Source organism: Pogona vitticeps, chromosome 2 (assembly GCF_051106095.1).
Source record: "Pogona vitticeps strain Pit_001003342236 chromosome 2, PviZW2.1, whole genome shotgun sequence".
In the NCBI taxonomy this organism is placed as follows: domain Eukaryota; kingdom Metazoa; phylum Chordata; class Lepidosauria; order Squamata; family Agamidae; genus Pogona; species Pogona vitticeps.
Window position 1 is genome coordinate 51,468,674 of NC_135784.1, and position 26,163 is coordinate 51,494,836.

General features: G+C 38.5%; 1 protein-coding gene across 6 annotated transcripts in view; it reads left to right on the plus strand.

Moving 5' to 3' along the window:
- The window catches only part of LOC110077687 (contactin-4), a 546,252-nt gene that overhangs the window by 103,234 nt on the left and 416,855 nt on the right, over positions 1–26,163 (plus strand). Inside the window, exon 1 of one of the 6 annotated variants that reach the window (XM_072989451.2) lies at positions 11,383–11,590. The exons of 3 other annotated variants lie outside the window; for them this stretch is intronic. The gene's annotated coding sequence lies outside the window, so the exon portion shown is untranslated. Of the gene's footprint in view, positions 1–11,382; positions 11,591–17,250; positions 17,800–26,163 lie in introns of those variants that run through there. 2 more of the 6 variants (XM_078385217.1, XM_072989452.2) reach the window with 2 other exon arrangements.

Genomic DNA, 26,163 nt, shown 5'->3' on the forward strand with positions numbered 1-26,163 from the left:
ATATATATTTTGAAAATATTAACTTGTTATATTACTGAGCTTAACTGCCTTAATTTACTTTGTTATTAATAACTGACAAGTTATACTGCTGACATAACACTTCATTCTAACCGTTCACTTCTGACTCCATAACTCTTACACTCGTAACTGACAGAACACTAACAACTCTGACCAGAAAAATAAAATGGGAAAAGAACTTTGAGGTAGAAAAACAGTTGTCTGCTACTGAGTTGACTGACATTTACAGTAGCTCCCTCCCAGATAAAAACCTGTCAAAGGCATCATATGAGGGTGCAATAATTTCAACTGGGCAAGAGATTGAGAGGTCTGAACTATAAAATAAGTCTATGGCACTACTTTCTCATAATTAATCAACAGAAAAAAGTGGAATAATTTGTTGAGTGCCAAGATCCCCAGTAATCTTGACAGCAAAAATTGAAAGGAATGCTGCGGGAGCCTAGCAATCTGCCTATCTCAGCCACAAGGTACTAGATTTTTGGCCTGAATGAGAGCCCAATATGAGTCCTTGGCACATCAGTTTTCCATAAGAGCTCATTGACCAGGCTTCATCCTCACCACTTGTTTGTGGGCTGAGAACCTTCTGGGCCTTTAAGAAGGGCAGAAAGTCTGTATGCCTGTGTTTCTTTGCAGGGGACTTCTTGAATGCTGAGTTCCATAAAGAAAAGACATAAACCCTGTTCGTGTATTATAACCTGTATGGAATGCTAATGTGTAGAGAAGAACGTTCTAGTCCTGCCTCTCTTTTTTGCCACTTCTATCATCCTGCTACACATCTAGGGTGACATGTCTGAACAAATAGGACCGCTGGTATCTGTGGAGGCTGTCATGTGTCAGGATTAGAGGGAGGCTTGAACCAAAGAGGCAGGACAGGCAAGCTCCTGCTCCTGCCGGGGACTGGGTCAGTAGCCGAAGAGGAGTGTGCTCTGACTGGTGAGTGGGCCATTGGCCGAGGAAGTGAGGGAAGGGAATATGATGCCATGCTTATGAACTGACATGAACCTCTGAACTGAGGTTCGTGCCCATCTCTAGGCAGAACCCTGGAAAATAAGGTCTCAGTTCATATAGAAAGCCTCTACAGATGATGAACTTCTCTGTCTATGGATTTGGCACTCTTGATGGGTGACACCTCTCTTCCATATACAGTATCTGTATTCTATGTAGTTTATAACCCCTGAATAAGTTTTAAATGTAGCCTAAGAAGGAATCCAAAGACACACCATAGACTACTATAAGTAAGAAGCCAAAGCGGATTAGGCTAACTGAATAGACTGATCATAGCAAATTCCACTTTCCTTGAAAAACCAACCTCTAATCCTGCCGAGGGTGTCATGAGCATGCCCAAACACACTATGATAAGTGCTTGGTGGAACCCAACCTGGAAAAGATGCTTTATAAAATGTAGAATAAAACAGCCATATTGTTCCTCAGCTCATTAAAATAGCTAGTGGTGAATTAAAATAAATAAATAATTCAATGAGAAGTATGTACCCAATTAAAAAGGTTTTTAATTCTGCCATTTTTATTTCTGCCATTTTAAAAAAATGCATCCCATAATTTCTCCTATATACAATATATCTACTGATCACATGGGATTCAAGGAGTCTTAAGGAAGAGAGTGAAGACTTTTCCTCTGGCATGATTCTTTTGAAGGAGACTCCCAGAATCGAAACTGGCCTGAGGAAGAGAAGACTTTTCTTTGCCCAATTCCCCTTTTGCGAATACTATCAAGGAATATCAATAGAACAGTCTTCTCTTCAGGGCAAAGAACATTGTAGAGCCTTTATTCCTTGTTGTGTTTCCTTCAGGTCTTTGCAGCATGAATTTAGCCATTGCTGGTTTTTTCAGCTCCCCCCCCCCATCTTCTAAGAAAATGATATACTGTATAAGAGATAGCTGTCTTATAAGATCTAAGGCAGAGTAGGCAATCTTGTGCCCTCCAGATGATTTGCACAACAGCAACCATAAGTCTCTGACAGTATGCCCAATGGTCAGGGATAATGGGCTTTGTAGTACAGAACATCTGTAGCGTACCATTAGACTGTCTAATGTTGCTCTGTGGTGATAGTGGTAGGGCATGCTGGAGATACGGGAACTAGCACTTGTTTTATAAGAACTTCTTTCAAGCAAATTTCACTGTGTGTAGAGCCATGCTGACCTAAAATCACATTAATTTATTTTCTTGTTTGAAAGGTAATCTTAATTTATTTGCATTAGGATAAATTGAAAGGCTCATACTGGAAATGTTCCTTTGGATAGTATTCTGTCTTTCTGAATTTCATCTCTTTACATTACCATACCTTATTACCCTTGAAATGAAAAAGGATGACACTTTTACACCGAAACATTTCCTATCCATCCACCCATCCTCAATTCCTCACAGAAAATTTGTTGAGAATACAATATGTGTTGCACAGTTGTCATGTAGCTCTCCAGTGCCATAATAAAAGTGGATTGACATACATACATATTTTTCCCTCCATAAGACGCACCTCTACATAAGACACAACAAAATTTTTAGGAGAAGAAAACAGGAAAAAAATAATCTGTTTTCTTCTCCTAAAAACTGGTGAGCCTTATGGAGAGGTCCGTCTTATGAAACACACCCTAGGACCCTTTGGAGACTCACCCAGCCCCCCCTGGAGGCCAGAGGGGGCGAAATCGCCACCTTCTGGGACTCTTCTGAAGCTTCCCAAGCCTCTAAAGAGTCACACAAGGTGTTGATTTCACCCCCTCTGACCCCTGGGCATAGGGTGAGTCTCTGAAGGGTCCTAGGGTGTGTTCCAGGACCCTTTAGAGACTCACCCTGCCCCCTGGGGGGTCAGAGAGGGCGAAATCACCACCTTCTGAGACTCTTTTGAGGCTTGGAAAGCTTCAGAAGAGTCCCAGAAGGTGGCGATTTCACCCCCTCTGACCCCGGGGGGGCAGGGCGAGTCTCTAAAGGGTCCTATGGTGTGTCCCAGGACCCGTTAGAGACACACCCTCCCCCCCAGGGGTCAGAGGGGACAAAATCGCCACCTTGTGGGACTCTTCTGGGGCTTAGGAAGCTTCAGAAGAGTCCCAGAAGGTGGTGATTTTGCCCCCTCTGGCCGCTGGGGGGGCTGGGCGAGCCTCCAAAGGGTCCTAGGGTGTGTTCCAGGACCCTTTAGAGACTCACCTCCCCCGAGGGTCAGCGGGGGCGAAATCGCCACCTTCTGAGACTCTTTTGAGGCTTGGGAAGCTTCAGAAGAGTCCCAGAAGGTGGTGATTTTGCCCCCTCTGACTCCTGGGGGGGCAGGGTGAGTCTCTAAAGGCTCCTAGGGTGTGTTCCAGGACCCTTTAGAGACTCACCCTGCCCCCTCCCCGGCACAAGCTGGTGTTTGCCCACGCTGGCCCCGTGGGGGGTGGGGGAGCGGTGCAAGGGTCCTGGAAGGCTCACTTGGACCCTTGCGACGCTCCCCCCATGGGGCCAGTGCGGGCAACATTGCCAGCTTCTAGGACCTTTTCTGAGGCTTGAAAGGCCCAGAAAAGGTCCTAGAAGTTGGCGATTTCACCCGCACTGGCCCCATGGGGGTGGGGAGTGGTGCAAGGGTCTGAGTGAGCCTTCCCGGAACCTTGCTATGCTCCCCCCACCTAGAAGCTGGCGATTTTGCTCACGCTGGCCCTGTGGGGGGTGGGGGGAGAGGCGCAAGGGTCTGGGAAGGCTCACTCGGACCCTTGCGACGCTCCCCGCCACGGGGCCAGCAAGGGCGAAATTGCCACCTTCGCTCCATAAGACGCACAGACTCCCCCCCCCCACATTTTTTGGGGGGGAAAGTGCATCTTATGGAGCAAAAAATACGGTATGTTTCTCTCAAATACATGGCCTACTGACAGTGAATATGAATACAGATGCACTTAGCTTAAGCCGGTGGAAATGTTCTAGAGGTGCCCCTACAAAGCTGCAATCTCTACAGAGTACTAGGCCAGTAGCTCATTTTGTCTGCAATGTCCATGCAGTATTTTTCTAACATTCTTCTAAATAGGCTGCTGCCATCAACGACTGCTGAGTATAGAACAGTAGGACTCTTTCATGGGCAACAGCTGCCTGTAGTTGAGATATGTCTGCCTGTAACTTAACCTACAATGAAAGCAAGAGATTCTCTGTGTCTAGGAACTGAACAGTTGGTTCACACTTTAAAACAATTCTTCTTCTAAGGAGATGGGAAGAGGGGCTTGTATGCTGATTGTAAACTTCAGGAGAGCACTCTGGATGCTAGTGGTGCTCACAGGTCTTACCCATGCTGCATTCAACCAGTTGTTGTTGTTTTTAAATCTTTATTGAGTGTTTCTAAAATCAAAATCAAAGCATCAGTGTCAAATACCTTCTAGGTCCCCTGAATATACTGATCATCATTCATTGAGATTCTTTGAGTCTCCTGGGGAGAAAGGTTTTCTTGGCATCATTATTGCCCTCTGAAGACGTTATGGTTGGGCATCAGTTCTACAATCTAGGGGTGATTTTTTGAATGATGGCATTGAATGTCAAGGTATACATCTTGATATTAAAGCCATTTACCAAATTGAGATGTGAAGAAACATAAATGTTGGTATTCTTTCTGTGCTTACTGTGCTCACCGTGCTCACACTGTGTTCAGTCTTGTATCTCACCATCAGCATTCATCGGTCAGTCACCTCCAGATCTTACAGCTTCATCTCTTCCACAAATTACAATGTCTCTTAGGAAGATGCCTCCATAGGTGTCTGTCACTGACAATCTATCAATGACCACAGAGACTCCAGACTTACCTGCATACCAAATCTCTGTTCCAACAATACTGTTATCTTCTTCTTTAGTATCAATGGAGGCTAACAAACATTCAGATACCCTCCCTTGAATTAGATTCCTGCCCCATAATGGGAACTCTTTCATGAAGTTTTCAATCTTCTATTGTACAAGCAAAGGGTAGATCTGTTTGCTTCTGAAATAAACATGGAATGCTGTCTCTTCTGTGTGAGGCCAGCGAGAGGCTGTGGGCCTCTATGGAACACCTTCATTCTCATTTAACAACTTATCTCCTTAACATCTTTTCTCCTTTCCCTCTCTTAAAGAAGATCCTTGTGAAGATCCACAAAAACAAGGGAAATGGCAGATGATTTGCGTCATGGTGGCCCCACCAGGATGTTTATTACCCTTGTCCTGTTATGGTGAATACATGAAGTTATCTTGTTCTCCAGATCTTCTGTTAATGGATACATGAAATTTGTGGTATGCCAATACAGGTAGACGTTGTCTCACCATCTGGAGAATTTGTCCTTGCAGGTCTTACTTAACATCTGTCTTGCAGTTGCACACATCGAAATGAAAACATTTTGTGTTGCTTGCTACCTCTTTGAATCATACTTGCTGTCCTCCATGGTGACAGTTCCTTATTTCCTACTCAATCTGAAAGACAAGAGCTTGTTGATCTCTTTTTTTTCCCAAGTCTGTTTTGCAGCTTCCATGGCATATGAGTCTCTCTCCAATGACAGAATGCCTCCCTTTTCATAGCCCTTCTTTGTAAAGAGATTTCCCATTTTGCTGAGTCCACTACAGAAGGGGAGGAGGACATCATGTTGATTGTCTGCTTTTATGTCCCGTGCATAAATGTGTGAACCTGTAAATACCTATTTATACATTCATGTGTCTGGGATGTGTAGATGTTTGTCTTCTTCGTTCTCTTATCTTTATTATAGTTTTTTTTGGTCCCACAATGACTCATTTTCTTTCCTATCATTTTGTAACTTTTTCCCTAGAAGCTGATGCACTTTATAATGCCTTTTTGGTAAAGTAAATCAAGATAGTGTTCTAGCATGGCTTTTGGAATTGTTTTAGGATCAGGAGGCTACCTCTGTTTTTAGTGTTTATGGATTAGTCTTTTATCAGCTATTCTTTTTTTGTTATCCTTTCTTTTTGTGTCTCTTTGTCTGACTCCCTGCACCTTTTTTTGGTAGGAAATCAACTTTATCATAAATTTCTGACCCTACAGTATTTCCCTCATACTGTAGTTTAAGGGGACTTGCCAACTCTTAGATTTTGGAGATCTGACAAGGAAGCAAAAATGGTCATTTTTTATTGAGCCCTGGTGGGCCACCATACATACTGGATTACATTCAGCTCCATGTATCGCTGCTTCTATAGCACTAACTCTTTGATCTTTTCTAAGTTTGTTCTGTTACATTTCATATGTGTTCCCACCCATTCTCTCTCTCCCACCTCACTCTTCCACAAAAGGAAGTATTTTATTTAACGGCTTGGTACTATTCCTGGACCTCATTTCCTTTAAACACTCTGCCAGAATTTTCAGATAAGCCTTTCATATTTTGTAGCTGGCCCATGTTATTTGCTCAGAGCCCAGTGCTTCGGTTAACTTGGGACCTCAGCCAAAGCAGACGGAAGCCAGTTTCTGAATTCTGGAAGTTATTTGAATTGTGCTTCTGCTTGGCTTACTGGGTGTTGTTAAAGTGAACTGCTGTGCAGCGATATGAGAACTATAAATATATTATCTTCTTACCCATTAGGAACGATTGGTAGTATGTGCCTAGAATACACTGCTGCTTTATAAAATCAGACATAGGATGTGCCATGCAGAGTGTATGCAATGAAACATCTTCAGAAGTGACAGTAATAATAATGGTAATAATAAACTGTACCTATATTTAGTACCATTTGTCCACAGATACCAAATTGCTTTTTAAATATTAACTAAGCCTCAATACACCCCTGTGGAGTAGGTAATTATCATTGCTATAACCATTTTGTATATGAGACAGAAAGAGATTAATGGCCTTGTATTTTTACAAACAGGAAATGAAGCACACTGTTTATCCAAGTACACTTGGGTTTATTTTTAATGTGATAGTTACAAGGTCTCTGCAGATTGCAGATTTGCAATATAAGAGGAAAGTTATAGATTTAAATGACCTTTTTCCCCCCTCCTTCTGCATTTGTGGAATTGTTTTGGTGTTCTTTTCTTTTGTTCGTTGTGGAAAGCAATTAAGCAATATAGCTAAGTGATTGAGAAAGCACATTTAGGACTGTGCAAAAGAATGAGTGCAGATATTTTGAACTGGAGTGTCTCAAAACTTTCTTTGCTCAGCAGTGACACCAGTCTTAAAATACCAGCTCAGTTTCAAAATCAGCTTGTGTTGCATCATGTATGATGCACTTGTCCTATCCATAGCTTTGGCAACTTGTGACCAGGACAGGGGGTGGCTCATTCCAAAGCTTGTAGTGAAACCCCTTGCCCTGATCATACACTGGTCCACAGTGTATCAAACTACGAAACAGGAGCATAACTTAATAAATATTCATTATTTCTGTTCTGTTTATGACTTCTGTTTGTTGTCTTCAGGGTCAGTCAGGGTTTGTTCAGATGGGTACTTGTTTGGTACATTGTGAGTGTAGATTGTTTCATTCTTTTTTTTTTTCAACAATGACATGACGTAATTGCTAAAGGAGACCAATTTTCTCCCAGAACATCCCAAGCTGCAGCTTTTCAAGACCCTGTCAGAGGCTACTGCTTTTTTTTTGGTGCAGGTTGCTGCACACTAAACTAGTGCAATCACTGGAAATGGACTAAAATTGAGCCTTGCAACTGTCACAGCTACCAAGGTTCCTTCCGGTTTCAATTTTTGATATCATGAAGTGGCTCAAAGGGTAAGAATTTTCAGGATATCAGCAAATGGAACACTTCACCTGCTCCTCTGTGGAGAGGCAGGGGAAATGAAATTATTCTGCCAGATCATCACTGTTGCACTGAATCACTTGGGTTATTATTATTTTTTAATTATTTGCCTTTCTGTGAAGTGTCAGTTGAAACTGAAGCTGTGGGCAGTTTATTGATTGGCACTGCACAAAAGGCAATTATTATTATTTTTAATCTAAATACTTCAGCAATGGTCTAGCACAGGCAAAAATAATAATCTCACTTCTGATGCCCCTCAGCAGAGGAGCAGTGGAAGCATCCAGTTGACAGTTGAAGGAGGCAGAGGGTTGCTTGAGGTAGATATGCCATTTGGATCTGAGGATTGTGCCAAATGGCATATCACTCCTTTCCCTGACCTCAAGCAACCCATTAGCCTGCACCAAAAGGGCCAGTGTAGATGTGCCCTCACTTCCTACAGAGGCAGGAATCTCTTTAAATGGCTCTTCTCTGGAGACAAGTGGAATATAAGGAGTTGAAGGATTTATCCAGAAACCAATTCTGTCAAGGTCTTTCTCATGCCCTGGAACTGTTAGGTAAAAAATCAATGTTTGTTTTTAAATTCCTCCTGGTGCTCGTTTGTCTCATCCTTTTGCAGGAAAATGAGGAAATGCAATGTTCTCTACACTGACAATAATAGCCAAGAATTTCCTGTAGCTCATCATAGAGTTCTCACATTAGGCAAGAATAATCTATTGTGCACAATTATCCATTTTGTGCACATTTCTGTTTTTCACTTAAACATGACTAATCTGCACAATTGTGCAAAATTGCCACAACCTGCAGGATTGGTTCAGAGCGTAATTTCATGTCACTCTGCTTGACCTCCCAGCAGTTGAACTGTGGCATGCTACAATACATTGTTTTGTTCACAGTGTTAGGCACTTTTTGGAATGATCATTTGGAGATTTGGTCAGCATATGATACCCAGCTTCATTTCTCTCTGACATTTGATTTAGGAGAAGCAATGCACATTGTGAGCCAGTGCCTAAGATCCTGTTGCATGGTTATCAAATGGTGTAACATTTGGAAATTGGCATTGCCTGCTGCATACTGAGTTATATGACTTGGCATGCAATAGTAAGATCTATGGAAATGTATTTACTTTGAAAACACCATTTACATAACTGTGCACTGGAACTTAGCCATTCTGTAGATACAGTTATAAGTTGGATGGTGGCTAATAAACTGAAGATCAACCTCGATACCATAGGGATTTGGAAGTTGGGTTCCTGGTTTGGACGTTGGTTTGCTTTCGTATTCTGAATGGGGCTGCACTATATGAATGAACTGATATGTAATCTGGCAGTGAATGTGAATCCATTTCTGTCATGGAAACCCTTATGTGACCTTAGGATTTTGCAGCACCTTTTAGAATGACTATTTAATCTTATAGTGGCAACTCCATGACATACCGTAGGTACTCTGCGTGGAGCTGCCCTTACATGTATTTTGGAGTTTGCAGTCAGTACATAATGGAGTAGCTAGAATGAGCCTAGTAGAGCAGCAAACCATGTAGCTATTATGTCTGTATCCCCACTTAGACTACTGTAATTCACTTTGAAAATTTTGAAAAACCTCAGTTGCTTAGAATATTGCAGTCAAAGTTTTGTCCAGGGACTATGTGATTGCTGTTACAACAACAATATTGACAGTCTGTCTGTTCAAGCACAATTCCATGTGTTATAATGTTATTCAAGACTTGAAACAGGAATGTTTCAGAAGCCTCATTCTGTAAAGTAAGTCTACCTAGGCTTTATAGATTCTCTGCTCTCTACTGCTATCAGAGGTATGTTTCATGTTTGTGAAAGACAGGGCCTTTTTAATGGCTGCTTCCAGGCAAAAGCCTTCACCACTAGAGAAGCCTTCACCACTAGATTGCAATTTCTGGAGTTGTAATCCAAGAAATCTGGGGACCCAAGGTTAGGAACCACTGCTCTAAAACCTCCTACCAAAGGAGGGCAAGTTAGCTATATAGTTGATTTTCTCCTAGCAAAGAGAACAAGCAGACCATTGATGTGCATGCATTTCTAAGAATGCATGATCCCACCCCCTACTCCACCATAACAAAACAGAAAGGGGGGGGGAAAGAGCAAGGACAAAGGTAATTTTGGGAAATGAAAACTCTACAGGAAATGTAAAATAGAAATATTTGTGGCCAGTAAACCTTAATTTTGTCCAAGGGCATCCCACATATGCAGCCATTATTTTGATATCTGTTGAAAAGATAGTGCTGTGAGACCAACTGGATTAAATCCAACAGGGCAAAATTACAAAAATGCTCCAAAATAGTATCTCCTAATAAACAAATCATGTTGATGTGTTGATAATGTTGTGGCCTTTGTGCTTGTCAGTACCTAAACTGTAAATTGTTAGATATTTCAACATCAGCTTTCAATTCCAGGTTAACTGGTCCTTCTTGACTCAATAATCTTGAGCTTCCTGTCTCACTAAAGGTGTTAATTAACTCAGTGGTCCTGTTTTGGTGTTATCACCTGTTGCACCCTTGTGGATTATAACCTTGCCTATCAAAGGCTATATAGCTCTCTCTCAGTTAATTACCACTTAACTGTACTGTTTACTTTTGCTCTTTACCAGTGTCTAGATATCCACATTTGCTATTCAGGTAATACCTATATTAATATTAGAAATATTAAGATAACTTCAGCCATAATCAATTATGTTCTCATGCTTTTAAACTATAACATGCATATATATGTTGTTTTCACAGCATTTTCTGACAGCTGGTTTCTACTGTGTACTTTATTAGAGGAAAATAGAGGTTTATATGAAATAACTTAAATAATTAAATCCTATGAACAACACTTAAATAATTAAATTCTATGAACAACCAGTGAACTTTGCCTGATCTTCAGCCATGACCTTTAAATTTTAAATGCTTTATTTTTTATTGTTGCTTTCCATTTTTATTCTGCTTTGTGTTTCTTATGTTAGCATTTACTTGTCCTAAGGTATCAGTCAGGGAGATTTTTTTAAAATTAAAAAATAGTTTCTAATTGATTTGAGTAAATATTCATAAGCCATGTGACAGTTTTTACTACTTACAATGTAGATCACTTTTAGCTTGTTTTTGTACAACAGTGCGGGTCACTCATGCTAAACAAATATCTGTGAGTCACCACGAATCCATCTAAGTCCCATTTCTCAAAGGGTAAGACAGGAAGTGTAAATATTAATATAAAACAGGAGCATGATGTGGCACCATGGAGGGTTCCCTGCAGTACGGTAGTTACAACAAGGCTAAAGGAAAGACCTGACACAGACATCTGGGTTTTATAGCAGCATGACCTGGTACATGCAAAACATTCAGTTTAATTACAGAGATTTATGTAATCATCATTTTGTGGTCATAGCAGGATTACAGCATTATTGAAATCCGGGAACTCTATATCTAAATGCCAGTGTGTGTGTATGTGTTTGCATTCTGTTTCTAATAAAAAGGGATCTAATATTTTTCAAAGGTGAACAAACAGGAATCAAGCATTCATATATCCCTTAACCGGGATTATGTGTCCTTAAATGTGCAAGGGTCTCTAAATGTGTATGGCTTTGATTCAAGCACTAATTGTGCAGGTCCTTGGGGGAGGGGGAGGGATAAAGCAGTGGAGCACTGTACCTCCTGATTAATGCTGTTGAGCAGACATACAGTTCTCAATAGATAGCGGTTAGGCATCTCCAGTCCCAGCTGAGAATATGGTTCCATTATCTCCCAGCTGCATAGACAATCCATAAGGGCCTGTTCTGCCTGGCTGATCAGTGTAGTAGAAGCAGTGGCTGAGAGCCGAGATCTTTGTTTGATTTGCTCTAACATGTAAAAGAGAAACTGGGACATTTTACTTTACAATTCTGTAAGTACCAGTTTTCACTCCCTAGCTGCATGTGAATGTGACTTTGCCAGCTATGTTTTAATTTTCTGTTCCGCTGCCCTTTGTTGACTTTAACAGCAAGACTGAGAGTGCTCTGTTTACAGCTTGCGGTTTCCTTTGACTATGTAAAATACAGACATATGAAAATTGATTCATATAGTTGAAACTGTGATTTGTTTTGTGGAAGTTTAGCAAAATCTAGTTGCATTGTGAGGTGTCCAGCTGTGAGACGCAACTTTGATATATTTCCCCTCTAGAAATCTAGACACCTTTCTCCATCTATATTAGTTAATAAAGTAACTGGGGTGGGTGGGGATGACATAGATTATTTCTGAAAAGGAGGGCTTTTTAAGAGTTGTCAGAAAGCATTGGTTGGAATTTGAAATCTTACCATTGCACCTTTACAGCACATACATGCTGTATGTCATGCTGAGGAAGAGGCGTAGTGTACTTGCAAGCTACTTAGGACTTGAAGCTATGGAATAGATTTAGCCAAAGTACACACTGTGATCCTTACTCCCAATGTCAATAAATATTTTCAAAATTGAGAACACACCTGAATAGTTTGTTCTGTTGCTTCTGCTGTCTGTCTTGTGACTTTACTCTCTCTTTTTTATTATAAACATAAATATTGTATGTATCAAACTGCAACAGTGTTAAAATAGAAATTCCACTGACCTGCGAATTAGAGGTTGCTGTGAGCTGCTATAACGCGGTATATTTCTAACTGAATGAAAATGGATATGTTTCTTAGCACACCTTTTCTGGGGTTCCCTCCTTTGTTTCCCAATGACAGCTAACCTTAATAAATATACAGTCTAATTGTGGTGTTCTGTTTCAGAGTTAAATCCATTTTGGAACAAGCTGTTCTGTTAAGTCATTCCTCTTTAAAAGCCAGCATGCAAGCTGAATGAAACCATGTGGTGCCGAAAGCACCTACTGAAGTGCAGTTATTTTTTTCCCCTTTTCCTGAATATGTAATAAGACTCAAAGCAGAGAAAAATCACAGGCTATGGAGTATGAACGTATGTTGATGCTGAGGATAGAGTATGTTCTTGTTAGGTTTGGTTAATGCAGATTACGGAAGGGAAAGGAGAATGTCACAATAGATGGTTACCTACAATAGTACAGAAATCATTCTCACAGCCTGGAGGTCTTGGGAGCAAAATAAATAAACTGTAAGTGAGGAAAAAATGACAGGACATGAATATAGCCTCTTTTGTTCTTTCTCTTTCAAATGAACAGTTTCTAGATATAAGCTGCCATTCAAGCTTAGACCTAACTGTGCCACAGAAAGAGTTTGCCTGAATTAGATTTGCTTAAATTCACTATGCACAAATACATTACTTTTAAGGTGTGCTATTTGCAGTAATTGCTTCTGTAAGCATCTTCTTATAATTGAACAAATACGTATCTGGTTTTCAGTTCAAGACTAAAACTTCACTGAACACTTGTTGTGCAGAAGGATTGTAAGAATACTTCAGTAACTTGTTTTCTCACTGAATTATGTTATTTCAGCATTTGCATGATTATTGTAAGCATGAGTTTTGTGGAATACAATTTTGCTCTTTGGGATATCAAACCAGCTAAGGTGATCTAGGTGGAGTGTAGTCTTATATATGCCTACTGAGAAGTAAGCCCTTATGTAAGCTTTGTGAAACATTCTCCCAAATAAGTGTGTTTGGGGACTGCTGGCCAAGGTGTTTTTGCTATGTTTGTTAAATGTTATTTCCTGTATTTATATATCTCTACACACATCCACATCCAACAATTTCACTTGTCATCTTTAGCTTTTTTTAGCATGTCAGTTTGTTAGGATTTGGGTGTTGTTGATGAAACTTCATCTCCCAATAAACCATTCTTAGACAGAAGAAACAAAACGAAGTAGCCACCTTTTCCAAGGCTTCCATGTGCAGCATTTGTCTAAATCAAATACTTCTAAGTCTCCTTTGCAAGAGAGAACAAAATTAAACGCTTGCTTTTGTCAGTTATGTTGCAACATCCACTCTCATTTCTGAGGCTTTGAACACACATAGTTTACATGGTTCTTCCAGTTATTTCCAATTATTTGAAATGGTTTGCAGATCTGTGCTTCTGAGTGCCTCTGTTCTTCTATGGATGAAAATGAAAACCTGATATAGGTGACAGCTGTAACAAACAGTCTGAGGAAGCAGTGAGTGGTCCTGATGGGATTAGAAGCTGTGCTGTATGTTATGCATTTTGTTTGAAATAGCTGACCTTAAAGAGTGTCAGCAAAACCTTACTGTAAGATAGAATGAAACAAAAACAATTAGAATTGGATCTAGAGATGTATATTGAGCTGAGGGAGGAATTAAGCATGTTGGAAGAGGGGGGAACAGGAGGTGAATCATCATCAGAATGCTAACAGTGACACAGTTGTGTTACCGAGTGCCTCAGCATGAACTGGCCATAACAGCAGGTGGAAGTGATATTTCTTAGTAGGAATTAGATTCAGCTGATACTTTTCAGAAGGGGAATTGAGTAACAATTTTTGTCTCATTAAGCAGTGTCCAGCCCATCAAAGTGGATGGTAAATCTGTGACTCTGTGAGGTGGTAGAAAATCCTTTCATTGTTAACTCAAACATACCTTTTATGGGAGAGGGGTTCCAAAAGCAGTCCATGGATTTTTTTTATTGTATTTTTGGCCTCAGCTGTGTTTTTAAAGTTTTGTTTCTCTTGATTTCATCAGCATCATCAGTTATGTATTTTTTGTTTCAATAACTCTTCAGTGGGCACAGCTGAAAACTGAAACTGTTTCACTGATTCCTAATCCACCAGATGGTTAGTATCCTTTTGCATATTTTGATCAGACAGATGGATGCTGTTGCCCTAAAATATTATTGGTGTGGTTTGAATGTTGGTGGCAGAGGTAATGAAAAAAAACCCATAAAAGACTGTCTGTCTCTCTGTCTGTCTCACTGCCTCTCTTCTGCCACTTGTTTAAGGCTAAATGTCTTGCTGCATTTTAAGGCTAAATTTCTTCAAAGAATTTTTTTAGCTTGTAAAACAAGCTTCAGTTTTGCACTTCTGGGAGACAGCAGGTTGTCCAGAGAAAAGCTTGCTTCCATTTTTATCCATTCTTTCCTTATCGTACCTGTTGCCCCAGTAGGATAAGTGTTGACTTGACAAGTAGAACGCCCTTTACCGTTTTCCAGAGTTCTTAGAACACAGCGAAAATAGAATCATGGGGCATTTTCATTCTCTGCTGTTTTGTGTTTTATCCAAGAAATAAGAGTTATTTCTGTGGAGGGGGGCAGAGATTCACACTTACATCTCAGTTAGATGATGGACACCACAGTTTTAGAGAATCTGAGGATACCAATACCTCTATTTTAATTCTTGATGATTTTATTTAATAAAGAAAAGACAGGTTTTTTTTTCACATTGATCAGAGATGGCTCCAAGACCAGCTCTGAAGCCTGTGCTGTGAGATTCTGAGAATGTAGCCCAAAAATGTAACTTTTCCAAGATGCATATAGGTACACTGTCAAAATGGTTACAGATGACTTGTAAAAGAATTGTGGGTCACTCCCCTAAGGTCACAATGGGCAAAATCCTGTTGGGATGTAACATCACACCAGCACAGACCAGGTCTGATACCATAAATAATTAACGTAAAGAAATTGAAAACTTCCTACCCCACCCTTCAGGTTCTGAGGCTCCCTAGGGTTTGGCATGAGGAAGTCTTTGGGAGCCTCAGAATGTCATGGAGGAGGGAAGCTTTAATCAACAAAAAATACTCATGGATCAAACCGTTCCTATAACTGCCACACATTATTTAAAGTAGAATCCTAAGAACCACTGAGAATTTTTTGAATAAGAAGAGTATTTCTTCTTGAAATTTTTATTTTGTTTGCTATTTAATTGCTTATATTTTAAGAATACAGCAGAAGTTACCCAATAATGCTGGCAATATCTTGGTGACCCGGTTGTGGCTTCAGTCCAGTCAGCACTTCACCATCTGACTTTTCCAGTTTATGGAAAACACAATATATCATTTATTCCAGTTCCTAGAGAGGAACAACACAAGACAGTAACTGCTCTTTTGTCCCTTGTGTGACTTTATCTGACACGTTTGGTTAGCCACTGTGAGAATGGATTACATACACCTTTACTCTGACCCAACATAAGTACGTAGTGTGTTCTCAAGTAATTTGTAAAAACATTCTCCCTCTCCCTTCATTAATTGCAAATAGATCCAGGGTGAGTAATTCAACACTGGAATTGAGCATCCCTTGGTAACTCCATCCATATGTTTACTACACTACACACCATGTACGGAGAAGTGTGAGATTGTTAAGCAGGGAATACTTTTCCATGGTGAAGCATTCATTCTCAGGAGGGCACTTGAACAAACTTGCCATCAAAGGTTTAGAGTTGGCCTTCCCCATCTTTTGCCTGATTATGGTGGTATGCCCTTGGGAGGCAGGGGAAAGTAGAGAAGTGAAAGAACCTGAGGTAAGCACTTGAGCAGCCATGAGTGCTCACACTCAGTTGGAAAGCACAAAATAATCAAGTTTCTGGGCGAACAAGATGACATTAATGCATTCCTAATTCAGCAGGGCTCTTCAAATGTTCTTATGTTTAGCACTGAAGAAACAAATTTGGCATGCCATTTCTGCAGCCAATTAAAATGTTAGGGAAGTACATCACATGTTACATTGATTTGAAACTTCTTGCACATCCTTTGAAGCCTGTGGTTCTTATAAGATCACACTTTAAGCATATTTATGTCTGACCTATTTCTTGATGCATTACATGTTGAAATTGTGATCTATTTCCTTAGGCTGTGTTCCCAAGCACATTTACTTGGAATTAAATTTCTAGAAATTAATGGAATATTCCTTCCAAGAAAATGTGTCTAAAGTCGTGCTTCAAACAAAGCTTGAAAAAGGTGACGGGCTTGGAAAGATGAAACAATGGCAAAATTCTGGAATGACTGCTTTAAAGATTTGCCAGCAATTAGTGATAATATAATGGTACTGTAGGAAAATGGAATATTAATTTTCTGGATAGTTGGATTTGTAGAATTATATTACTGTTTTATGATTATCCTCAAGCACAAATGACTGAACTGATTGCTCTCTCTTGCCCCCTCCCCCCACTTCTCCGCACTCTTTGATGAGAAAAAGACGTCTTATGCTGCCCCTGATTAAGTATCCACACCACAGCTTATTGAGCTAGGAGACAGTTAAATATTTTATGTGATCGATGCAGTATATGAAAATGATTTGCTTTTGTTTCCTAAGTATCAATATGTTTGCTGGGCAGTAGCAAACCAATTAAGTGGAAGCACTGATGCAGGTTAACCTACTAAGTTTCCCCTCCCTGTTGTTTTCTTCTTCTTGATCTAGCAAACTAGTTTCTCTAGTAAGGTGAAAAATACATCCAAACAGATGCAGTCTCTTGGTTGTTCAAATTGTATCACTTTCAATTTGGGTTTATTTTAAGCTTTTAATCCTTGTGTCTGTGTCTTTGTATTGATTATACTGGCCTCAAGCATATCGTTTTTAAATTAAGAACTCTGGAAAAGAATTTTGATGTTCAGCATTGCTTAACAATTAATTCTGATTGGGGACTTGTGAGGTTATTTCATGGCATTTGCCAAAGGTAGGCATTTGCCATTGATACCTGTCTGTGAAAATTTGATAGGGGAGCTACACCCTTCAAGCCTGCAGTTCACATGCATGCTTTTTAAGAAGAGGAAGGACTGAAGCAACGTTCCTCCCAGATAAGGATCCATCCTTCCATTAGTTAATTTTTCAGCAAGGAAAAGATTATGATTTAATGTGGAGAAGGGTTGTAAAGAAATAAATTATCTCATTTGGCAATACAGTATATAAAATGCAGTGGCATGGATTTTAGAGGAGACAGCAGAATTTACAGACATGGGATAACCTGGGCAGTTGGCAAAGGAAAGCCAGGAAGGCAGATTTAAGATTCACCACAAGGAAGAAGAAATTCAGATGCCTAGCTGAATGCTTGCTGCTGTCCAGTAAAGAGCACCAACACTGCAGAGAAAATCCTAATATGGTGAAAATAAGCCTTATAATAGCCAGATGAAATTCAGGGAAGCAGTTTCTATAGGAGGAGAGAGAGAGGATGTATATGACTGGGAAAAATACAAACACCACTCGGACAAGTTCTTGAGCAGCTGTCATGTTTGCTGGTAAGTGGCCGAATAAATTACTATGAAACTTGAATAGCTCATAGTGTGGGAAGCCTGTTTAGAGACATTGTTGCCTCCAGCAACTTCTTGATGACAGAGTGCGGTAATAGCATCATTGTGTGCAGGTTTTAAAACAAATTGTATTCTGTGGGAAGTGGTTAAAATTACCCTTGGTGTACTAAAAAGAATCACTGTTGCTTTGTGAGGGAACTCTTTACTGTGGAGATTTTTTATCAATGTGAAGAAATTAGGGATAGGGTAGTTAAGATGTTAGCTAACTTCATAATGAGTATAAATGAAATCATAAGTCAAATTTAGATTAATATTGGTTCTAGGAGTTCAAAGGAAAGGAATATATCTAGGCATGAGAAAGGTTTATCCAAAAGCTATTTGCTGCTAGCCATAGGATTATGCATGAGTGGGGTAAATGATTAGGTACAGTAATCTGAGAAAGACTTCATTTAAACTTTTTGTATGTCTGTGAATTTTTCAGAAGCAAATAATTCTTCATGACTTGTTTTTAAAAAGAAGAAAGCAAAATCATTGAGTATTCTTGTGGAATAAACACAGATAAGTTACATTATTGGGGACATAACTGACAATATGTAGGACAACTTTCCAGTAGATGGAGTCTGGTTCCTGTCATTAAATTATTTAACAAATATTTTAAAAGTAAGCAATCATTTGTATTCTCCTGCTGCCCTAACAAGAATGAAATTTCAGAGACCAAAGGAGAGTTTCGTTTTTCTTGGCATTCACCTTCTCTGTCCTGACATAACACAAAACCCCCTCAGGCAAATCCAGTTTATTATAGTAATTAACCTCTCAAGCAGTGTTATGTTTGCTCTTTAAATGAACCAGAGAACAGTATGTAAAAATCACAAGTGGTCAGGAGACTTAATGCAGTGCTTTTAAACATATTCAGCATTAAATTCAAGCAAAGAATTGCATATTATACTGCATATATAGAATAACTGCCATTTGTTCCCTCCAAACTGGAAACACTTTAGAAGTATGCACAAGAGCAAGTGACTTCCAGACTCATGTTAACTTTTCCCAAGTTTTGTGTCGCAAAAAGATTTGCTGTTATCCTCATAGTCATCGCCAATATTGTCATTATTATGAACAAAAAAGGAAGCACACTGTACTTCAGTGAGTCTGACAACAGTGACTGTTGTTTTTGTATGTTTCACAACACAGCATTGATAGTGAACTTGAAGGGCTGGTTAAGGACTCTGGACAGCTCTCTAGATCTTTTGTTCAAGCAAAAAACAAGACACTGCAACTGCAGTTAATGAAGAGCTAGCAGGTCATTCCATATCTGTCAAGGAGACTTCACTAAAGAGCACAGTGAAGGGATGCCATTAAAGGTTAGCAGAGGTGGAAGGGAGATTGTCATACTGAGTAAGGCAGAACAGGCAGCGTTGTGATGCTCCGAAAATAGGAATAGCGTAATTATTGCTTGTCTTTACAAGTTGCATGCTTTTATAAAAGGAAGACAGAATTGTGAAATGGAACTACAACTCCAGGCTACACACTGGTATTCTTTGTTGTTTTAACATGACTAACTTGCATAGCAAAGGCTAGTAATATAATAATTGTTTCTTTGTGGTAAGTGACCATAGAATTCAAGGAACTGTGCATTTTTATTGTCTGTGCATTGATTTTCTGAACTTCTGCCATCTGCATGCAATTTTAATTCATTTATCTGGTTACATAACAGATACACTATATTTTAAAGTGTTGTCAGAATACAGTTTAAGATGGCTATCATTGGATGAAGAGGTTCAAAGACTTTGACCAAACAGATTACTTCTAAACATTGCCTTGAACTGCACATTTCAAACACAAAAGAAAACAAGGTTCTTTGTGTCTCTCTTACTTACCTCATCCTTATATTACAACAGCAGCAATAATAATAGCATGTATTTTACTTTAATTGATTGATTGATTTAAAAATATTTATGCCCTATTTCCATGGTGGCTTATAATATTAAAACAAACACCATTACTTTTAAAAAAGTACACACTTTTAAATACTTTTTAAAAGTTTGTACTTTTTTTAAAGTAATAGTGTTTGTCACTATTTTACTATAACTGATGTAAAATTTAAAAATCATGCTGGCTTCTTTAATAGTCTCAGTACAGTAAATGTCCCCAAGTGTCCACATGGAGAGTAAGTGTCCTGATGAGCAGCGTGGCAAAGAACCAAATGGAGAACGATTGCTGGAGAAGTACAAAATCAAAATGTCTCCTGTATCCAGTACTTTTAGCATCATTTCTGTGTTTAAGTTTATCCCAATTCTATATTCTATCAGTGTATTTTTTCGATATATCCAAGGAAGTCGATTGGAATCTACAAAACCCCACACATCTGCTTTTACTTTTCTTATACTTGCTGGAACAGTCAAGTACAACATCTCTCTGAACTTTCTACCCTATTCCTGTTTTATGTGTCCAGCTTTGATTCAGTGTGATCAATTGTCTCCATTCTGATACATGTTTTATAGTAGGATAATAGGCAAAGCCCTATTTTATTATTTTGTTGCCATGGATTTCAGAGCCAGAGTCCTGAGGCTGAATTGATCCTCCTGCCCTTTTATAGCAAATGGAGAAAAATTAAACTCATGAATTTTAGATACGTCACAATACATAGCTTTGAAACATTGATGCCAGTCCCTCTGGAATGCAGAGAGAGTCATGGTGACAAAGATGTCAGGTGCAGTGAGTTCGGTTAGAAATTGGAAGCGCACTGCTTTTTGTGGTTATTTGTATGCCTCAAACCAGACTTTTGGGTGCCATTTAATCATTTTTTCCTGGCAGTAGTATGTGTTCTGTTGGAATGCATTTAGGCCCCATGAACCTGTTTCACTGCCATGGACATATCTGGTGGCTTTGAGCAAGTCACATCATCTTATTTTCAATAAACCAGGAATGATATGATTCGTACAGACCAGTTGTGTGCCTCATGTTCTCCCGGGCTCAGGAGCCTACTTTTGGAGCAGGAGCTTTTCTCCCAGTACAGGGTAGAATGTCTGGTGCGAAACAGCACAAGGGAGGGAGAAAGAACCTTATTTGTTGCTGCTATTTAATTTAGTGAGAAGGCTACTGGAGATACAGTGAGCATCACTCATGCCTCTTTCCTTGCAGGGGACCACAGAAGGAGGACTCCTCCTTACCATTTGAAAGTTCCTTATGTTGTGGCCTATTATATGACATGGTTCCAATAGTATTCACTTTCCACTACTTTTATTCTAGCAGTATTCAAAATGCTAGTGAACCTCTGTAATGTCCTATGCAGCTGGGGACTGATCATTTCAAAGATTACAGTCTCCCAGTTGAGCCTGTCTTTTGGACTTCAAAGGAATTTAGTGTTTTCCTCTTTCCATACCTGTAGGCACTTTGACACAAGACAGGGCTTTTCTGATGCTGCTCATGAACTTTCTTCCAGTGACTCAAGAGAGGACTATTCTGATTCAGGTCCTAGACTTTTTTTCTGATAGACAATAGAGCAACCTCTTCTCTGTTGTTCTTTGCTAACAGGTACTGTATAGGCCAAAATTATCTTGTTGAGTTATGGCGTAACTTTGGGAAGCAGATTTGCTTCAAGTTAAGAAATCTCTTCAGCAGATAATGCAACAGATTAATGTCTATGGAGATTTCTTAAACTGAGGCAATTTCTCCCCAAAACTTAATTCTTTTGCATAGCTACAAAAGAGGATTTCAGTTAAAGACTTCAGGAAAGCTTTGGGCAATTAATTTGGGTGTAATTAGGAGGCTTTGGCTGTTTGGGATATGTTGGTCTCTATTTAGAGGTGCATGTTAAATCTTTTTCATGGCTTTTTTCTATGCTTCCTTTTAGTTCTTTTATTTTACCACTACTATACTTGCCATGCTGAGTGCTATGTAACATCAGAAAGGTGGAACATGCTTCAGTAAGTGCATAAAGCTTGAAGGGAGGCACTTATACAGTATATATCTGATGTATCTGTCTAGTGAAGTGTATAATATAATAGTACTGTAAAATATAAATAGAAATATCTTGAAATTTACTTGAACAAACAATTGTGATTTATCTCTTCTTTAGAATTATAGAATGAAGATTAAATCACCATTGGTCACATGCTGGATTGTTTATTAAACCAGTAGTACAGGCACACCAAAATGCCATGCATGGACTCACACACATGTAGCACTTTTAAGTTCTAGGGAGCTATTTGCTTATTATTGATGAATCTTGCAAACATAGTTTCACAAAATAAATATCTTAATTGCATTTATACAGCAGACAATTCTAAAAAGCGATTTTAAAAATAACAAAATGCTACATTTTGTGCATTTGTCCTCAACACAAGTTGTATTATTATTATTATTATTATTATTATTATTATTATTATTATTATTATTATTATTATTATTATTATTATTATTATTATTATTATTAGTAGTAGTAGTAGTAGTAGTAGTAGTAGTAGTAGTAGTAGTAGTAGTAGTAGTAGTAGTAGTAGTAGTAGTAGTAGTAGTAGCAGCGTTGTTGTTCTTGTTGTTGTTGTTGTTTGTTGTTAAAGAATCTTAGAACTCTAGAGATGGAAAGGAACCTTTAGATCATCAAGTCCAATCCCTGTCAAGAAGGCACAGTGGGTAAATTTTATTTAAATTCAAGATGTGTAAAACTTAGTATTTTTTACTATTATGCTTACAGATAATGGCATAACTAAAATAAGTATAGTAAGCAAGTTGAGTAATTGGAGTAAAATAAGCTGAAATAAATTATAACTAAGCAGCTGAAAACAAAAAAAGGCGAGGAAGCATTTTCAAACATTGTAATATAATACTGTAATGTATTGTAATATTATTTGTTTCTTTTGCTTTTGCTCATTGTAATTGTTATAGGCAATCCAGAATTGCATCCAAAAAAATTATCAATACTTCCAAAAAAGATATCCAATAATAATAATAATAATAATAATAATAATAATAATAATAATAATAATAATAATAATAATAATAATAATAATAATAATAATAATAATAATAAAGTATCAAAATTTACCCATTTTCCTTTCTGTATTCCCTATTCTTTCTGATTTTTTTTAAAATTCAAAATAAAAAGGCACAGTGGGGAATCAAACGACCTCTGGCTCCATAGCCAGATACTTAACTGATAGTCCGCCAAAAGAGAAAACCACTTGTACAATTGCTATTACATGTGCATATTTTCCCAACAGGATTGTGGCCAATTAGTTGTTATTTTTTATTACGCAGGTGGGCTTGTTTTTTTTAAAAAATTAAAGTGTAGCATATCTTGTACCATTTGGCTCTAACTTCCTAGCATCCACTTTTAAAGGGATCCAAAATCTACTCATAGGCTAGTTAATTAATATTCCCACTTCTAGCTTCATTGCAGTCTATCTGCTATCAGATGCTGTAGAAAATCTTATGCTCAATCCAGATGATAGTTTATGTAATGCAAGCATTAACTCCCACCCCATGGTCAGAATTCTACTCATGTTCATATACAGTCTGTGTAACTTGCCACAGTTGATTACAGTAATTAATGAGGTTTGTGATTTTTTTAGTAGTTTAGTAAATCCTTGTATTTGGATTATATACAAGGAACACATGGCTTGTTTTACATATTTTGCCTTGTATCTCCTGTTCTATAATATCTAGAGCCTTGCTTAAGAAAGAAAGAAAGGAAGGAAGGAAAGAAAGAAAGATTGATGGATTGATTGATTGATTGATTCTAGGCTAAATGGGTACTGGGCAGTTATCTAAAATCCAAAACCTGCCCAATTGGATAGCAAATGATCCTTATGGAAGCACTTCAGTGTAATTTTATACTCACATGATGATATTCCTTATGACGTAGTTAGAAACTTTGTATCTTTGTGAGAAACTTAGTACTTCACCTAAGAATGGACTTCAGTGCCAGTTGTTCCTGTTGTGTAGGGGTGAAGAAGGAAGGGAAGATGCTGTTGCAGGCATCTTTCCACAAATATAAGTATTTTGATTACTGTTGTTATGTTTGATACTGGGAAGGAGAAAGAGAAATGAAAACTGGGCTTTTTAGAATTATAGCAAAGCAAAACCTGATGCCCGAGTGTCTAACGTGTTATGAGTGGCACAGGTGGAATATATTTACTGAGAGAACCATTACTTTCATTTTCATGAAACTTTCCTGTATGAAGTGTCCATAACCCGATAAAAGGTCTGTATCCTTGAGCTCTCAATGATGATGATTTCATTTTTTTCCCCTCATACAACAATGCATATTTCATTGCTGTAAGTGACAACTCAGAGACTGGAGCATGGCACCTCATTTCTTCCTGCTAGGTTGACATGCTGACAGCTGTCATGGGAAGATGAAAGATACAGTGATTAAAATTCTTCCAATGAAAGCATATTTACTTTTACAGCTTAATGGAAAGTGCATCACAGTAAAAATACCATGACCACTAAATAGTTTGACTCGAAAAGTCATGTACTAGGTAAGTTTGGAAAAAAAATTTTTTTAATCAAATTGATATTGTCAATAAATTGTCAGATTTCTTTGACTTTGCTTGTGAAGACTAGATTTTTATCTAAATATAAACTAGAGTACACTAACCGAAACAATGGAACTTTGATAAGTCAGTGTATATGTAAGTTTCATTGATTCAGTGGGTTTGCTCTAGTTGGAACGAACAATTGTATTTTGGCCTTTGTATTTATGAGATGGATTTAAAACAAGAAAGTATCTTGTAGCGCCTTAAAGTCTAACAAGATTTATTTGGCATAAGCTTTTTGTAGACTGTAGCTCACTTCATCATAAAGTTAAACCATTAGTCTTTAAATTGCCACAAGATTTTTAATTTTTTTTTTTTTGCTGCAGTGAAATAATACAGATACTACTGCTTCTCCCCCCAAAAAGGCTGATTTGTGTTCATAATGCTGTTCTATTAAATTAATCATTGCTTGTGGTAAACTGTTTGACAAATGAATCTTGCTTCTGCCTACTCCCTGTTGTGACAGTGACTGTTTTATTGGACTGGTCTAATGGCTTGATCCACAACCTGTGCTCTTCTCCTGCACTTGAAAAGGGACTGGCTTAGATGACATAGCTCTGCAACTTGCTACTAATTACCCCCGCAGAAGATTTGCTTTCTGCCATATGGTCATCCAGCAGCCTTGGCTCTTTAGTGCAGTTTGCTTGTTTTTAGAACAGTTAGGCACAAAGAGAGGCTTCTGTAGTGAAGGCCTATCATGTGACCTCTTATTTACAAAACAGGGCCTTACTGGAAGGTACAATTTCCCAGTTTGCATCTCAGTACTTTTAAGGAGGCCTAAGATTACATAGAAACACAGGAAGTTGCCTAACTCCAGGTCAAAACATTGGCCCATGTACCCCAGTAATGTTGACACTTAGTGCTGATTGGTAGCAACTCTCCAAAATTCCAGACAGAAATTCCTCAGCCTTCTGGAGACCTTCCATGTACAAAATGTGTGCTCCTTAACTGAGTTACAGTTATTTACCTAAATAAATTTTTAACCTTTTCTTTTAGCCTCCAATTTAGTAAACATAATTAATTTGCATAACCCCTCTGGGTTTTGAGTGCACAGGTGCTGTTATGTAACTTAATAGATGTGCTTCTCATCCAAGTCAGGAAAAGTCTAAACAATGTCCATGTTTTTAGATAGTTTATAGTCCCATTGGCTAGAAATGATTTCAGGATATATAATAAATATATCAAATGTGTGTGTCTGTGTGTGTGTCTGTGTGTTCAATATGCTTTCTTATTCTGTACCCTTTTTCTCTACTTTTTTCTTCACATATACCAAATCTTGCTCACCTTGCTAGTTATTTTAAAAGGTCACTTCTGAATACTTCCCTGTGAATATAGGCTAGTATTTTCTTCATACCTTTTTTTATTATCATAAACATTGTTTGTCAGCTTTACAGATTGCAGCTACTTTTAGAATATAATATTTTCCATATCATTATCCATAAAGGGCATCCTCAATAGTCATGGGTTTTGTGGCAATATTTCCAGGCAACATGAAACACTTTGATGGTACATCATTGTTGTTGTTGTTGTTTAGTTGTTAAGTGGTGTCCGACTCTTTGTGACCCCATGGACCAGAGCATGCCAGGCCCTCCTGTCTTCCCCTGCCTCCTGGAGTTTGGTCAAATTCATGTTGGGGAGTTACTTTACAAAGGGAATAATTACTATCAAAGTCTGACCTAACATGAGACTGGGTGAAAGTCTAATTCAAAAGATGTCTGTTGGGTGGCTAGAGATAAAATTCTTCTCATTGCAAGCAACAAGGGATGGATTGACATGCAGTTTCTTATCCATTGGCAACATTATACGGCTTCTCCTC